Genomic DNA, 17,510 nt, shown 5'->3' with positions numbered 1-17,510 from the left:
CTAATGTGATGTGGATTGTTCATCATGTTGCAAAGCCCTGCTGAGCAGCACAAAGCCTTGACAGGTGGGAGGAAGTGGGTGGAGAGCTTTTGCTGGTTTATTTCGCGTAGACATTTGCCACACAAATGACCAAACTTCTCTTTCTCCTTGGGACTGGTTTCCATCTTGGGCAGGGGAGAGAGTTGGATAGCGGCCAGAGGAACTCTGTTATCACCTAGTCAAGTCTGATCCTCCCTTGAGAGCCCTCCCAAGTGGCTCCATCTTACTCAGAGTAAAAGCTGAAGTCCTCACCATGGCCAACCAGGCCCCACATGATCTGTGCCCGTTACCTGTGGCTTCATCTCTACCTTCTGTTCCCTCACTTGCCCTGCTCCAGGCACCTGGGCCTCCTCAGTGCTCCACAGACACCCAGCTGTGTGCCTGCCTCAGGGCCCTTGCACTGGCTCTTCCTGCTACCAGAAAAGCTCTTCTCTCATACCCATATCCCCCCGAACATCCTAAAAGCCTTTGTTCATATGTTGCCTCCTTAGGGAGGTCCTCATCTCCCTTTTCTGTTTTTCTCTGTGCCACTTTTCTAACCTATCTTTTACTTATTTTTTAAAGATTATATATGTATGTATTTAAGCTTGCGGGTACACATGCATGAGCCAGAGCGGTGGGGGGAAGGGGGTAGAGGGAGAAGGAGAAGCAGGCTCCCTGCTGAGTAAAGAGCTGATGCAGGGCTCATTCCCAGGACTCTGAGATCATGACCTGAGCCAAAGGCAGACGCTCAACCAACTGAGCCACCCAGGTGCCCCTCTTTTACTTATTTTATTGTTCATCTTCCCCACTAGAATCATCAGCTCCAGGGTTCTGTTCACTTGGATCCCTAGTGCCTAGAACAGTGCCTGGCACTGAATGGGCACTCAGTAAACCTTTCTTGAAAGAATAATGGGCTCCCACGTACAGAATGGTCCAATCATGTACTATTGTGCTGGGAAAAGAAATAGATGTGGGGAGTTCATGTTTCTGCTCCTCAAGCCTCAATGAGCTCCTCTCGTGCCAAGCCATGGCTCTGGGCTCCCAACACCAAGGTAAATGAGCCCTGATTCTCCAGGCTGATTTAAGCCAAGGAGGGAGGGTGCATCTGCTGAGAACACAGATTTGCACCCCTGGACTAGCTGTGGGGGAGGCTGTGAGAGCCAGTCCCTGGCCTTGGTAATATTTGATAATGGGAGGTAGGCCCAGCCTTCTACTGTGGCTTCTAGGTGGGAAATTCCCAAATCATAAGAAAGATTATGATTTACAAAGATTATACAGCCAAAAATGTTTTAATTCCTTAAACATTTTATTAAACCATTGTGTATATGTATGTATCTATGTATGTGTGTGTGTGTATGTATATCTAAAAGCAAGAGCACTTGCTAAAAATACGTAGTTAGATGAACTTTCACAAACTGAACACACTCATGTAATCAGCTCTAAGAGCAATACTTCTAGCCTCCAGAAGTCCTTTTCCTGTTCTCTCCCAGTCACTCCTCCCTTCCAAGCAAAACCAGTCTCTTAATGTCTCTTGACACCTGACTTTGGAGTTTATGTAAATGCTTCCCTGTGTCTGGCCTTTCTAGTCCATATTACATCCATGAGACATCCATGTCATTGCATGTAGTTAGATTTCATGCTTACTCCTGTACACAGTCACAGGAAGACCTGACTGGCAGGAAGAAGTTGAAAATAGCTAGAGCAAAATGTGCAAAGGCCCTGGGATAGGGTAAGCTTTGGAGGGAAAGGGGGCCAGTGTGATGGGAGCATTTGAGCAATGGGATGGGTAAAATGGAAGGAGATGAAGTTTGAGGAATTTTTAAGCAGGAAAGCAATGTGATATAGTCTATTTAATTTGATTGCTCTGGCTATGTGTGGAGATTAGAATCTAGGAAGGCAAGAGTGGACTCTGGGACACCAGCAGGGAGTCTGATGGAGTTGTGAGGGTGGTAACTTGGCCTAGGAAAGAGGAGAAAAGAACTGGATTCAGGATATATTTTGGAGACAGTGGCAACAGAACCTGCCAATGAACTTGCCATGGAGGATGAGGGAGAAAGAAACGTAAGATTCCATTGTGTGTCTGCATCATACTTTGTCACTCATTCCTGCTGGTGGCCGCTCAGGTTGTCTCCCATTTTCCTCACTCACAGAGCCAACACCCACATGCACACATCCTTGCTGAGCTGGCCGTCAAGGATCAGGGACAAGGGCATCCCAGGCAGAGGGAACCGCTGAAGCAAAGGCAGGGGCCTCCCCTGAGCCAAGCCCAGCTCAGGCCCGAGTATAGGCTGCAGAATGGGGAGCACACGACCTGAATCTACTGCTTGCATCGAGTGGACCAGCTGCCTGTCTTGAGATGCTTTTTCATGCCCCCCATCCCCCACCTTCCCCAGAGCTGCTTTTTCCTCCCATCCCCTCCCCTCTGCAGGTTAGTCTGGAGCTTCCATCAGCAATGGAGCAGCAGATGCTTATGTTGGAGTTGCTGCCCTATGCGGGGGCCCTTGCTCTCTGCAGTCAGTTTTGTTCTCCTGTCTCAAGAGTCATGGTGGGGCTTAAATAAGCATTGGCTGGTGAGGCCGTTGGTTGGGGGCCAGCCGGAGAGGATGTCTGGCCTGTAGGAAGTGAATTAGAAGGCCTCTCATTTGTATGAGCCTGATTCTTTTGTGTCCTTTGTCCCATTCACTCCTGTTTCTTGTCTCTGGCCTTGTTCTTGAGAGTGTGGGTCCCTCGGGCAGCAGCAGCTGCTGCCGGCCTCCTTTGCCCTTTCGGAGAGACTTGGGGCATTTGGGGGACTGTAGGCCGCTCAGTTAGGGGAGGGCAACTCAGTCAGCATGAGTTTAAAACAGTGTGACCTGCAAGCATCTGAAGAGAGAGAGCCATTGGTGCCCTCAGGTCCTGGGGGTCTGGGTCCCACCCTGGCTTGGGCTTCTCTCTCTTATGCTATTGGGAGGGGCTGGCCATGCTGACTTGTCAAAATTAGCATCTCTGGGAGTCTGCTTCCTTGCCTGCCCAAGGGCTGTAGAATAGGAGGAATTGTGTGGATCACGGGAAGGTAAAATCTGACATGTTTCAGCTCATACTAGGTCAAAAAAAAAGGGGGGGAGGTGGGAGGGCAGAGAGGGACAGTCTTGAAGGAGAAAAATATAGGGCATTAATGAGCTCAGCTAAGTACTCTCCCAAGCTGCCGGAGAACCTGTGAATCATTGCAACCTCATTAGAAGGCAGCCTGAAAAAGAATTTTTATTTATTTTTTGAGTGAGTAATATATGCACGTGATAAAACATTCAAGTGGCACCCAAAAAGATATGTTAGTGGTTCCCCCTCCCCCATCCCATCCACTGTAACCTAGTTCCCCTCCCATGAGGACACCCATTTCAGGTGTGTATTTAGAGATACTCCATACAAAAACAAGTGCATACTATACATTTAGTTCTACACCTTGATCTTGGAACCCATCCCATAAGATGACTATATAATACTCCATAAAGAGTCTTCAGTGCAACACTCCCACTCCTGAGAATCTACCCTATAGGGACACCTGGGTGGCTCAGGGATTGAGTGTCTGCCTTCGGCTCAGGGAGTGATCCTGGGGTTCTGGGATCGAGTCCCGCCTCAGGCTTCCCACAGGGAGCCTGCTTCTCCCTCTGCTTGTGTCTCTGCCTCTCTCTGTCCCTCATAAAGAAATAAAATCTTTACAAAAAAAGAATCTACCCTACGGAAAGAAGTGGCCCCAGTACCAAAAGATGTTTATAACAGAATGGTTTGCAGTGGCAAATAAGCAAACAAAACCCTGTAAATAAGATAAATACCCATTTTTCAGGGAATGATTGAGTGAAACATAGCACATCCATGCCATGGAATATCAACTGCTAAAAGCACTACTAGTCAATTTGGAGGCATTATTGTGATATATTTAAAGGAAAGCAAGATTCAGAGAAGTAAGATGATATGATCGCATTTATGGAAAATACAGTGACAAAAGTTGACGTGTCTGTGTTGTGTTTGAGCGATGGTGCCGTACCTCCATTCTCTTCCATGCCACATGGCCTGCTTAGCTCAGCATTCTGTGTAAAAGGTGCTGCAGTGTCCTTAACTGTGGTCAAATCAGACTTTGTATGTTGGTCAACATTAGAGACTTGTTGGGAGGGTGCTCCAGCCTGCAGGTGGGGGGCTGGTGAACCTCACCTGGACCTCTGTCAGACCAGGAGAGGCTAAGGTGGGTGCCTCATGAGTACTTGGAACTGACCATGACAAGCACTTAGACCTCCTTCCCAGTCTCCTAGAATGAAATATGAAGAGTTTGGTCAGCTGTTTGAAGTGTTCATATCTGCCTCTCATAAGAATAACACGGGAGAATTATAGAAATGCTAGACTTGAGGCATCGGGTCCCTGGCTGTGGGGCAGGCAGTACAGGCAGCGGTCTTCCTTACGTCTACAACATAGCCCACCACCCAAGAACCACCCAGTGAAATGTTTCTCATGCCCTCCTCTTAAACCAGATAAGCCCGGTTGCTGAGGAGAGTAGAACTGGAAGGAAGTTTCTAGGTGGGCACACTCCCACCAGACCATTGCATTGCACCCCTCCAGGGCCACTGTGTGTGCTGTGGTCTGTGATCGTGGTGACCATGGAGATGTTCTCTGCGGGACTCTGCATGCCTTCCCCTTTCCTACTTCTAGTTCCAGGGTGAGGATGCATTCTTCCAGAATTCTGGTATGTCCCTCAGAATGGATGTGGTTGGCAGTGGGTTGGGGCTGGTGACCCGTTTGGGTTATAACTTGTCTTCTGCTGGGCTTCACTTATAGTGGCAGGGAAAGCTAGAAGGGCCAAATTGAGGCTTCCTGCCCTGACTAGACCATTTGTGTTCACAGTGCTTTCTCCCCCTCTTGACCCTATCCCTTACCCCTGCCCACCCTCGCTAACAAGACAGAGGACACTTCCTGCCTCTGTCCTCTCCTACAGGCTGTTCATCAGAAGTAAGAGCTCACTTCTTGCTGGCTTATCTCCTCTGCCCCGCCTCCGAGATGGAAGGACCTTATTGCTACTGACTTAGCAGCTTTTATCCTGCATAGGGTGTGTGTATATATATATAAAGGACAACCTTCAAGTTTCTGGTTTGAGCAGATGGGTAGTTGAGGGTGTCTAGTGGTCCACTCTCTACCAGTGGATGGGAAAGAAACAAGTATGGGTGAGGATATTATGTTGAGGGTAAGGATACATATATGTTCCTATATGTATATGTGTGTGGGGAAAGAGAGAGAGAATTTAATATCTTTATTGAAAGGACAAAAACGTGTCTCCCACAAAAAGCCAGGCAGTGATTTTGTTCATTTATTCAGCTCATTTAACAGGCGTTTGGTGACTGCTCTTGTTCTGTGCACAATCTGAATCTGGCAGAAAATCACTCTGGAAAAACTCAGGAGATGGGACGCCTGGGTGGCTCAGTGGTTTAGCGCCGCCTTCAGCCCAGGGCGTGATCCTGGAGACCCGGGATCGAGTCCCACATCAGGCTCCCTGCATGGAACCTGCTTCTCCCTCTGCCTGTGTCTCTGACTCTCTCTCTCTCTCTATCTGTCTCTCATTAATTAATAAATAAAATCTTTTAAACATTTTTTTTTTATGATAGTCACACAGAGAGAGAGAGAGAGAGGCAGAGACACAGGGAGAGGGAGAAGCAGACTCCATGCACCGGGAGCCCGACGTGGGATTCGATCCCGGGTCTCCAGTATCGCACCCTGGGCCAAAGGCAGGCGCCAAACCGCTGCACCACCCAGGGATCCCTAAATAAAATATTTTTTAAAAATCATTTTAAAAAAAGAAAGAAAAACTCAGGAGATCTGCATGTCTTCCTTCTCTGCCTCACCCTCATGGCCACCCCATCAGCAGGGCCTGTGTGTCCTTGATTCTAAATTCACAACTCTCCCAGCCTCCTCCTTTCCATCCCTCTGCCCTCACACTCGTCCCGGCAACCACCAACTCTCCTTGGGCATGGCAGTGACCACTTCATGGTTTACCCTGCTTCTTTTTAACAGTCTCTTTGTAACAACCAGAGGGATCTTTCAGGAATGTAGATCAGAAAACACATTCCTGCTCCCCATCATACTTAGAATGGAAAGCATATGTCTGACCATGGCCCCCCAGCCCCGTCAGTGTCTGCCCCATACCGGAGCACTCTGACCTGGGCCTCAACCATCTAGTCACACAGGCCTCCTGTGAGTTCCCTTGAACAGACTCACAAGTTCTCCTCCATCTCCTGGGATACTTGTTATTTTGTTGTTTTTTAACTTTCACTAGAGACTTTATTATCAACACAGTCATTGAATCAGGGTAGCCGTTTGAGTGTCTTTTAATTGAGGTATAATTCACATGCCATGAAATTCACCCCTCTTAAAGTACACGATCCAGTGGGTTTTGGTGTATTCACAAGGTTGTGCAGCCTTCACTAGTATCTAATTCCAGAACGTTCTAATTGCCACCCAATCCCCTGCCAAAAACTGTACTCATCAGCTGTCCCTCCCCCTCCTCCCAGGCCACCACTAATCTACTTTCTGTGTCTATGGATTTGCCTCTCCTGGACATTTCATGTAAACAGAATCATATAATACATAGTCTTTTGTGACTGGCTTCTTTCACTTAGCATAATGTTTCCTGTGTTCATCCACGTCGTGCATGAGTCAGTACTTCATTCTTTTTATGGTTGAATAATATTCCGTTGTGTGGATGGTGCCACGTTTCATTTATCTATTCTTCAGTTGATGGACATTCTGATGTATTCTTACTTCCACTTTTCAAATGACTTCTCCTTTCTCTTTAGTTCTGGGCTAAAATTCACCTTGGTTTCCCGAATGGTGCTTCTCATCATTTGTGCTTAAAAATGTATTTGTTTGCCTCTTTATTTCTGTCCTTCGTTCTGGACTTCAGGTTTGTAAGGATAGGAACTGTGCCTGCTTTGGTCTGTGTCCCACCCTACACCACGCATAGTGCCCAGCATATGGTAATGCTTAATAATTGCTGAATAAAAGACTCAGTAGACCTCCTATAATTCTTTTTAAGGTTTTATTTATTTGAGAGAGAGAGTGAGTGAGAGCAGAGCACGAACTGGGGGAAGAGCAGACTTCCTGCCTGAGTAGGGAACCCGACACGGGACTTGATCCCAAGACCCTGGGATCGACCCTAGCCAAAGGCAGACTTAGCCACCCAGACCCTAGCCAAAGGCTTAATCAGCTGAGCCACCCAGGCTCCCCTATCTCTTATAATTCCTATTTTGCCTCCTTGTAAGGCAAAAATGGTGGTAACCCTGTTCTGTAGGAAATTCTACATCTAGCTTTCTGCCTGGTTTTGAGGAGAGATCAAGGGTCCTCTAAAGCCTGAGGGCACTTTGGTAACAGACTTCTAGAGGGATTTCTCTGGTATAGAGGCTGTCCCATTGGCCATCTGCTGTGTAAGACAACAGTATCTTTTGAAAGTACACTTGGCTGCCCGTAGCAGAGACTAGAAATAACACCAGTATAAACTCCATGGAAGATGGTTTCTATCCTGAGTAAAATGTCCGCAGGTTGGCAGCCCAGGGCCAGTATGACAGCTCCAGAGGATCCTTCTATCTTTCTGCTTCACCATCCCTAGCAGAAGGCTTTCATCCTTAAAGTGGCATCATGGTCCACTATGATCCCTGGAGTCAAGCCAATGAGTCTAGACCAGGTGGGAATTAGGGTGGGGGAATGGGCACAGAAGTGTAATCCAGCTCCAAGTCTCTGGTGAGGAAGTTTCCTTCAGGCCCCACAACAACTTCTGCTTACTCTTGTTGGCCACCCCCAGCTGCCAGGCAAGTCAGGACGCGTAGTACTAATTGAGCACCTGAAGAAGAAAGGGAAGAATGGCTTTTGGGTGAGCAGCTAGCACCCAGTAGTAGGTCCATTTCCTGCCCACAGGACCCTGAGTCCTGGAGCCAGCTTCTCCTCACTGGCCTGGACCTTCAGGTTACCTTCCTTCCCTAAGTGGCCAGAATCAGAATCATGCCTTTCTCTGCAGAGAGGGGGGTTTTAAAGCTTTCACGGGCTAGTTTAAAAATTCACTATGTCACCAGCAATAAGAATAATTTTATCTCACCTATATTGAACACTCACCACGTGGATAAGTTCTGCTGTTCACAGAGTAATTTTTGCAGTGCTCACAACACCCCTATTATCATCATCCCCATTTTAAAGGTAAGCAAACTAAGGCACAGATAGGTTGAGTAATAACCCTACATGTTCTTGCTGCTAATAATGTTTTTTTTTTTCATTCTCCCCTTTCAGTATGTTATGAATAAGAGGATTAAAAAATAAAGCTTGACCTATTTTGGTAGATTGACCACTGTGCTATCTTCCATCTGATTAGCTGAGATCTAGGGAGTGCTTTGTGGAAAAGCACCCGGCAGTCAACCACATTGATGGGCTGTTTTTATGGAGTGCAGGAAGGGGCTTAACTGTTGGCACATCCAGCAAATGGCTGGTGACAGGAGGAAAAAGGATCCACAAGCTAGGCAGGATTTCCCTAGCCCATGAGCCGGGGCCAGCAGAGCACAGTGCTGTTGTGCCAGTGGGCTGGGCTTGGCCCTTAGAATCACAGTCACCCCCACTGCTCTTAGAAGTCCATCAGGATAAAGAAGGCTGTTTGAAATTCAGGTCCTCTGAGGATTAATTGAGACACCAAGTCCTCTCTAGATGCCTGTGATCAGTCATGCCTAGTGGAAATCTCTGATTCCTGAAGTTCATCTCTGAGCCCAGTCCTTTTGAGACACCTTAAATGCATGTGAGTGACTGTTCTCACTCTCCAGGGTGATGGCACAGCACAAGGCTGTCAGAGCCTGGCTGCGGCAAGGTGTTTTAGTTAGGTGAGCATGTGGCTGCAAGTACCAGTCTAAGTGGCGTTGTCATTTCAATACAAATGACATTGTGTCAGGGGTGCCTGGGTGGCTCAGTGGTTGAGCATCTGTCTTCTGCTCAGGTCGTGATTCCAGGGTCCTGGGATCAAGTCCCACATCAGGCTCCCCACAGGGAACCTGCTTCTCCCTCTGCCTAGGTCTCTCTCTCTCTCTCATGAATAAATAAATATCTTTAAAAAAAAAAAAGAATTTGTGTCAAATGATATGTGATTCAATGGCTTGGCTGAGGGCAGAGCACTGCTCTGACTCTCTTGCCCCCCTCATGGCCACAGATGTCTGCTGCACCCACCTTCCCCAAAGGGGCCAGGGCACCCAGAGAGCAAGTCCTTCTCTTTTGGAAGAGTAGTGTTCTGGGGACAAGAAGGACTCTCTCCGATCCAAGTATCACATCCACATTCCACTCTGGAACGAGGCAGACTAGGGAAGGGATAGAGGATTGTGTGAATGAGGCTCACTCTTTTGGTGAGGAGAATACTACTCTCCTAGAACCCCTGCAGGAGAAACCTTCACCTACACCAACATGAAGATAACGCTCCTGTGTTATCTTCTAGACACTTCTGTCTTTCCTTTTGCAGGCAGTCTTTGAGCCATCTGAAATGGACATCTGAATGTGGACTCAGATGGCTTTCAAGGCTGAGCCCATTCTCTCAGCTGCTGTGCTTGGGAAGTGGCATTGGTGGTGGCCCTGGAGCCAGACCCACGGGGCTCAAATCCCAGTGGATTTGTGCTATCTACTTGCTGCAGGATCTTGGGCAGGTTACCTCTCTGTGCCTTAGTTTGCTGGTCGGTTAAAAATGGGGATGCTAGCAGACCCCCTTCTCAGGGCTGTTAGGAGGGTAAATGAGTTGATGGTTAACTGAAAGCAATGCCTGGTGTGTGGGCACATCAAAGCAGATCCCTGGTGCTTCCAGCCAGAGTGAGAATTTGCAAGGCCACATTGGTCTGGGAACTCAGCAGGGAATCCCAGACCCGTCAGTGAGGAAGTGAAGTGTGTCACTGAGGTTACCGTCTCTTCCTCTTTACAAGAAATTGCCACCCACTCTCTCAAAATGTCTGATCCTATGTACGCTCCCACCCGCAGTGACGGAGAGCTCCCCTTAGTCTACAACTTCAGTACATCTGGTCATGTCAAAGCCTGCCATACTGGCAGGTCAGCTGTGCGGGAAATGGCCACGCACTGTGGCTTTTCCTCGGTACTTTCTCTGCAGTGGGTTTGTCTTGTGCCATTCTTCTGCAGAGTCACTTCAGCTAGGCTGGAGGCAGGACAGCCATGCGGCCCCTGGGACAGTGAAATCCTGCATCATGATGCTTACCCTCTGGTGGCAGGTGGGGGATGTGAGACCCTCTAAGTCAGTGCCCCAGCCTTAGATCTGTGGACTGAATCAGTCAATGAAAGAACTAGGGCTAAGTCATTAGGGTGTTATTAATAGAATATAGGTCATAGGAGAAAACATGATTAATTGCAAGATGATCTTAGCGGCTGCCATACAGTATAGCTAGTTGAGGACCTAGATTTTCCCAAAGCAAAGTCTTTTCACATAGCAGCGTTTCTTTGTTGGCAGGTGGGTAGAGGCAGTTGAATGAACAGATATTTTCCTAAAGCACTCTTTCAAAGATGGGTTGAGGATGGGTGTAATGGGAATCTTCTCTAAATGAAGGATGATTGAACCACTTTATTAATAGGCGGGTAGGTCCCTGATGCCCCAGTGTGAAGCTGTGGTAAGGTCTAGAAAGGGGAAGGCAGCTTGTAGCAAAAGGCCCCAGTGAGCTGGATTCTCCTATCAGCCACTTACATGATGGGCTGCATGGAGGAGAAAGGTCTGGCTGCCCCTGTCAGTGCTTGGTCAGGAGGGGCGCGTGTAGCTGGGCCCTCTTAGAGGTTGGATGAACACTGCCCAGAGTGTGTGTCCTACTCCAAGACAGAAAACGTAACAGAAAGCTGCCATCTCTGGACACAGGGAGAGAAGAGTTGATAGGTGTGGTGCTAGCCTTTGGGGCTAGTGATCCTGTCTGCTGGAAGAGCAGGTGCCAGCAGGCATAATCTCTGACCCGTCTAATTAGTGGCCACTTCTTTACTTGGTCATTAGGGAGGAGGTGTAAGTGGATAATCCGTTCCATATGAGCTGAGATTGAAATATAAGGAAAGAGGACCTCCTGGGTGACTCGGTTGGTTAAGCATCCGACTCCTGGTTTTGGTTCAGGTCTTGATCTCAGGGTCATGAGATTGAGTCCCAAGATGGCTCCAAACTCAGCGTGGTGTCCACTTGAGATTCTTTTACCTCCACCCTCTCCCCTCCTCTCTGCTCCTTACTATCTGCATGCTCTTGCTCTCTCATAAATAAATAAATAAATAAATAAATAAATAAATAATCAATCATTTTCTAAAAAAGAGAGAAAGACAAGGAAAGGATAGAAATGTGAGGCCCAGGAGTACAGGAACAGAAAGGCCCAGGTGTGCCAGCTGCTTTGGGGTCAGGGGAACAGCACCCTGGCTGGTCGTCCCACAGAAGCACCTCCCACGGAGCCAAGGCAGTAATGCCTGCTTCGTAATGAGGATCAAAACCAAGGTCAGTAACGTGTAAATACTTTGAAATGTGATATGAGGCTGGTTTTCCATATGTTATTTTGGAAGGGGAAACTTGTCAGATGTTCCCCTGACAGCCCAATTTTTAAAGCAGAAGAGAGTGGAGCCGCTATTGGAATGGGGTGTGGGGGGCCTGCAGCCTTCCCCACTGCCTCCCCTTCTCTCTGTAGTGCCCTCCTGGGGCTCTAGAGGGGCCTGGCTCTGCCTCCAGCTAGCCCTGAGCCCCAAACAAGTCATGTAAGCATTCTGAGCCTCAGTTTCCTGATCCATCAAGTGGACACTTCAAAGGAGATCAGTGTTCTTCACCCAGTTCCTACGGACAGGGGCTTCAGAGGCCTTTGACAGTTTTGAAACACAGTATTGTTTGTTTTTTTGTTTTGTTTTGTTTTGTTTTGTTTTCTGGAGAAACATGACACAGTTTTGTTTTGTCAGCTTCTTAGAAAGGATCATGTTCACCGAAACGTGAAGGAATGTGTATTGATTCCTGAGATCCCTTCCGGTTCCATCAGTCCGTTATTTCTGTTGTAAATGACAGGATCTTGCAGCTCAAACTGGCTTAAACTGCAAAGGGAAGTTAATGGCTTTGGGACCTGAAAGTCCCAGAGCTGGCCTGACTGGAGGCAATACTCAGGTATTGTCAGGAATGCACCCTTCTCCACTTCTGGGCTCTACCTGCTCAGCCTCGACCTCTTCTCCGGTGCCCCCCACCTCCAGGTGGCCGAGAGCCCTCAGCAGCCCCTGCCTTCCATCCCATGCTCTCCCCCAGTACTTCAAGCAAACTTTCCAGGGCCTACTCTGATTGGCCCTGCTTGGACCATGTGTCTCTCCCAGAGCCATCGCTGTGGCTAAGGGGAGGATCCATGGTCACGCTGGGAAGTCAGGCCAGGATACCCTCTCACCCCCAGGTTATGTCATCTGGGATTCTCTTTCTTGGTGTAAATCCTGGGAAGTGAGATCCACGGCCCTGTGAGTGTAGCCTTGTGTGACACACAGGTGGGCCAGCTGCGCTGTTGCTCTGGCTTGGGTGCTGGGATTACTAAGGCAACTCCAAGGCCATCCTCCTCACCCAGGTGGTGTGAGGAGGGGCTCTGGGAGCTCTGGGGTCCTGGCTGGACTGCTGGCCCTGTAGTCCACCTTTGCTGTTGTTTCCCCAACCCCTCAGCATCCTCCTCTCTGCTGTGGCCCTTCCCATGTATGAGGGACCCAGTACTCATGGACTTGACAGCTCCCCCCAGTAGGAGAGACGTGGCACTGCTGCACATCCTGGCTGATGTGCCTTTAAAGAGCCATATACATCACTCTAGAGAAAGGGGGAAGGGGGAGGAATGAGAGTGGCAAAAAAGCAATTTCCACTGTCATTTAAAAGGTAGCTATTAAAATTTTACAGGAGTTTTATTGCAGGGGCTTCCTGATGATCCCAGGACATTTTTTTTTAATGGAAAATCTGGTGATAGAGGAAAATATTCTGGGTGCTTCTGATTCCCTCCTGCCCTACCAAGCATCTTGAAAACCACAATTGTCAGGGCTTCATAGACTAGTGTAGGGAAAGCAACTACCCAAGAGACTATTTCTGAGTTTTTAAAGAATATGTGTTTTTCTGTGTTTGGTGTTTCTATGTATAGTAACTGTGTCTAATTTTACTTTGTGCTTTCCGAAATGGCTTGGTAGTGAGCTATGGGAATTGTCAAGAACTGCATTCAACTCTGCCCTTCTGTGTTAATCGAGTCATTGGTTTTGTGAACAAATGGAAATTCAGGTCAGCCTGCTTAAGTATCAAAGGAAGTGTTTGAACTCAAGGCCTGGGACATTCTGTACTGAATGGCTTCAGGTGTGGCTAGATCCAGAGCCTCACAGGAGGTAGCCAGGACCCCGTTTTCTTCTACTTCCTGGCTCTACATTTCTCTGTATTGGTTTTGTCATCAGATGGGCTCTGAGGCAGCTCCACGTATATATCCAACCAGCTAAGCTGGGCCCCAAGAGAAACAAGCCATCTCTTTCCCTGTAGTCCCAGGATGTGTCCTGAGGCTGCTGTTTGTTGAACCTGATCACCCTGGTTTCAACACCAGAGCCACCCTGAGTCATCTCTGAGGCCAGGAGCAGGGAAGAGGAGGTTCAGTGGCTTTACTGCCAGGCCTGGATCATATGACCAGCCTTCCCCTACCCTTACCAACTCATGGTAGAATAGGGTCATTCCCACAGGAATTCCAGCTGCTGAGTGGGAAAGATACGGTTCTGTTCAGGGGACACAAGGAGGGAGATGGATGCAGGGTGGGCTGAAACTGCCAGTGCTCAGGACCCCTTCCCATACAGCTCACCGCTTCCCATGCACACCAGTTGTTACCATCCCTGGGAACCTGCTCCACCTTTATTTTACCCTATCTCGAGTCTGGCTTTAGCATTTTTTTTTAAGATTTTATTTATTTATTCATGAGAGACACAGAGAGGCAGAGACATAGGCAGAGGGAGAAACAGGCTACCTGTAGGGAGCCCAGTGCGGGACTTGATCCTGTGACTCTGGGAGCATGTCCTGAGCCGAAAGCAGACACCCAACGGTTGAGCCACCCAGGCATCCCTGGCTTTGGCATTCTTGATCTCAGGTCCATGGACCCTTCCATCCAAGGATGGAATTCAGAGGATCATAAAGTTGGCTGGGGAAAAAAGTTACATCTTTATTTCCTCTGCCATCTGAAATTTAACGTTTCCTTTCCTTCCGAATGAGGGCTGCAAGCCACACTCTATTGGCAATACCTGTGACTGTGTCACCACTAGAAAGTAAAACTGTTTCCATATCACATTATAATTGTTGCAGATACTGCAAAAGATCATTTACATTCATCTATTTCTAAATTACTCTAGTTATTAAACCCACACTAGGATCTTGTAATTTAAAGCATTCATAAAGAAGCAGGAATATTACCATATCTCAGATTAGGTTTTATTTTACACACACTTTGATATCTTAATATAATTGGTTTCCTTTATAACCTTGTGTATTGTATTTTGTTTACTTAAAAACATGATTCTGAGGGGGCACTGGGTGGCTCAGTAGTTGGCTCAGGTCATGATCCCAGGGTCCTAGGATCTAATCCTGCATCAGGCTCTCTACAGGGAGCCTGCTTCTCCCTCTGCCTATGTCTCTGCCTCTCTGTGTCTCTCATGAATAAATAAATAAAGTCTTTTAAAGAAGAAAATAATAAAAACATCATTCTGAGAAGGAATCCACACTCTTCTTTAGCAGGCTGCCCTCAGGGGTCTGTGGCTAAGAACCCCTTTTGGCTTCTCTAGGAACCCCTAGGGGCAAGATTATTGAAGATATCCTGATTCCTAGATTCTGGAATGTTGGCTAGCTGCTTGTTAGGTTTTCTTCCTGGGAGCTTCTTGAAGGCGCTGGCTGGAATTTGAACTCAGCCTTGGTGTTTGGGTAGCATTTGGACATTGTGGTATTGGGGAAGTGGGGCAGAGAGGCATCGCCAGCCTGTAGTTAGCTGTCTTTTCATTGACCTCCTTGACCGTTGGCCTAGCCATGTGGTCAGGAGCGAGGTCTAGGACCAGGCTGCCCGGTTTCATCCCAGCTGTAATACACTTCTGACTGGCTGGGCAGTGTGTGCCTCACTTCCCTCTTCCATAAAATAGTTGAAATCGTAGTGTCTATTTCTTAAGGTTATTCAGAGAATGAAATGAGTCGGCATGTGTCTACTAGGACAGAGCCTTGGCACATAGGGAACAAGAATCTAACTTAATGGCCATTCCTTATAAAAGGGTTCTAGATTATCCCCTCAGATCTCATCTCCCTGCCTTAAGTACCTGATCTAAACTGAAATGTGAGGGTGAACAGTACAGACAATGGCCACTCGGCCTGGAGACATTCACTCATCATAAAATATCCGTATAGAACAACTCTACTAAATATTCAAAAACATAACCATATAAAGTTTTCATGAAATATCCATTCATACATGAACAACCATTCTAAATATTTTAAGACATAAATTAATAATATAAAATTACAGGTCAGAACAAGTGCTATTTCTCCACTGCTCCTCTGCTCACAGTTATCTGAAGGAAATATCCTCATGATAGCCTTCCACACGCCCCTGTCACCTCCCTGCCCTCACCTCCCTCCACTTGTCCCGTCACTGACCTGGTGTCAGGCACACGGGCCTCCTGCTGCTCCTAAAATGCCCCACACACATGCTTTGCCTCAGGTCCTTTGCAATGGCCATTCCTGTGGCCTGGAAGGGTCTGGCCCAGATAGCCACACAGTCTGTGTTCCTCCCACAATGAAGTGTCACTTCTCATCTCAGGCTGGGAAGCAGCAGGCCCATCACTACGCTCACCCCACTTACTTTCATCAAGACACCACTACTCCCTGGCTCCACATCGTGTATTTGTTTATTGTCTTCCTCCCCCACTGGATTGTCTACTCTCTGAAGACAGTGACTTTGTCCTGGTCGCTGACATACCCTTGGGTGCCGAGCACAAAGCAGGTATTCAGTGAGTATCTGTCACGGGAGTGAATTTGTGAATGACAGAAACTGCGGCAAGAAGGTTCAGGTTGGCCAAAGACATAACCTCATGTTGTTCTTCTCCATAGATGCACAGTCTTTGACATCAGATCCCCTGGGACCCTCAAGGAGCACTAGTGCCCGGAACACACTGAGGGTGAGTACATTGTGGCTGTTTGTTGGCTTCAGTTGTGCGGCTAGTGCACGTAGGCCTCTCTTATTTTTAAAAGTCACTTAAAAATGCATCGAGGGAAAAATGGAGGTCTCCTTCACTGTCCTGCCTGCCACCCGCAAATGTGACATCCTCCCTTGGAGGTAATTACATCACTGGTCTGGGGCATTCCTGCCAGAGCTTTTCTGACTCATGGCCGTCCCTACTTCCACTTGTGCACATGTCCCCAGTTTGCAGAGTAAAGGCAGAAGAACCTGTGCTGCATGCGGCTGCTTCTCCTGCAGGTTTCCCACTGTCCGCAGTAGCGGTGCATCCTGGAGATCTTTGCTCATAGCAGACATCAGTGTAGCACTTTTTTTTTTTTAATTCGATTTTAATTTCAATTTGAATTCAATGTACTTTTTAAAATGTACCTGGAATGAAATTCACTGTTTGGTGTACATTTCTTGGAGTTTAAGCAGATGCATTCAGTTGTGTAACTACCAATCCCATATGATACAGAATGACCCTCTCACTGCCCTTTGCAGATGTGCTGCTTCCCTACAGGCTGAATTCCCTACGTAATTAAAATGTATACGTACAGTGAATACTGGTGATGTAAAGATTTTGAGTATGTTATAATTAGGTTTCTGGGGTTTTTTGCTAGTGAGCATCCTCCTTTGTTTCTTTGGCATAGACTAAACAGTGGCGTTCCAGTTGATAGTGGGGCATTCCTAAGTGAGGACATTGACCTTCGTTGGCAGGCTGCAGTGAGGGTGCTTGGGAGCAGTGGGAGTAAGGGCATTGTCTGATTCTTGAAGCACCAGATGACCCTAATAGTGTGGAAAGTGGAGACAGAAGATTCTGGCATCCAGACTCTGCACACAGGGAGTGCTGTTGGCTGAGTTGGAGGGAGTCAAACTTTGGGAACTGAGTGAATCTGGATAGCAGCTTCTCTCTTGGCTGTTTGTAGGGTCTCTTCACATTCCTTCCTCCTGGCCTAAGGCTCTGCTCACATACCTAGAGTACATGTTTGTGGGACAGTCTCAAGGGGCCGCATTTTCACCAAAGAATGCTTCTTAGCACAATTTTTTATTAACTTTTTTATTTTGGGGGTGCCTGGGTGGCTCAGTCAGTTGAGTGTCTGCCTTTGGCTCGGGTCATGATCTCAGGGCCCTGGGATCAAGCCCTACATCAGGCTCCCTGCTCAGTAGGAAGTCTGCTTCTCCTTCTTCCCCTGTGCTCATGCGCTTTCTTTCTCTCTCTCTCTCTCTTGCTCTCAAATAAATAAATAAAATCTTTAAAAAAACAAACTTTATTTTGAAGGA

The 17,510-nt window shown here is 47.6% G+C and overlaps 1 protein-coding gene across 6 annotated transcripts in view; it reads left to right on the top strand.

Moving 5' to 3' along the window:
- The window catches only part of SIPA1L3 (signal induced proliferation associated 1 like 3), a 234,864-nt gene that overhangs the window by 78,200 nt on the left and 139,154 nt on the right, over nucleotides 1-17,510 (top strand). For all 6 annotated transcript variants that reach the window (XM_038529024.1, XM_038529020.1, XM_038529023.1 and 3 more), the window contains one exon: nucleotides 16,121-16,188. The gene's annotated coding sequence lies outside the window, so the exon portion shown is untranslated. The remainder of the gene's footprint in view (nucleotides 1-16,120; nucleotides 16,189-17,510) is intronic.

Source organism: Canis lupus, chromosome 1, assembly GCF_011100685.1.
Source record: "Canis lupus familiaris isolate Mischka breed German Shepherd chromosome 1, alternate assembly UU_Cfam_GSD_1.0, whole genome shotgun sequence".
Taxonomy (NCBI): Eukaryota; Metazoa; Chordata; class Mammalia; order Carnivora; family Canidae; genus Canis; species Canis lupus.
The sequence above is the reverse complement of the archived record's forward strand: the minus strand, read 5'-3'. Positions and strand labels throughout refer to the sequence as shown.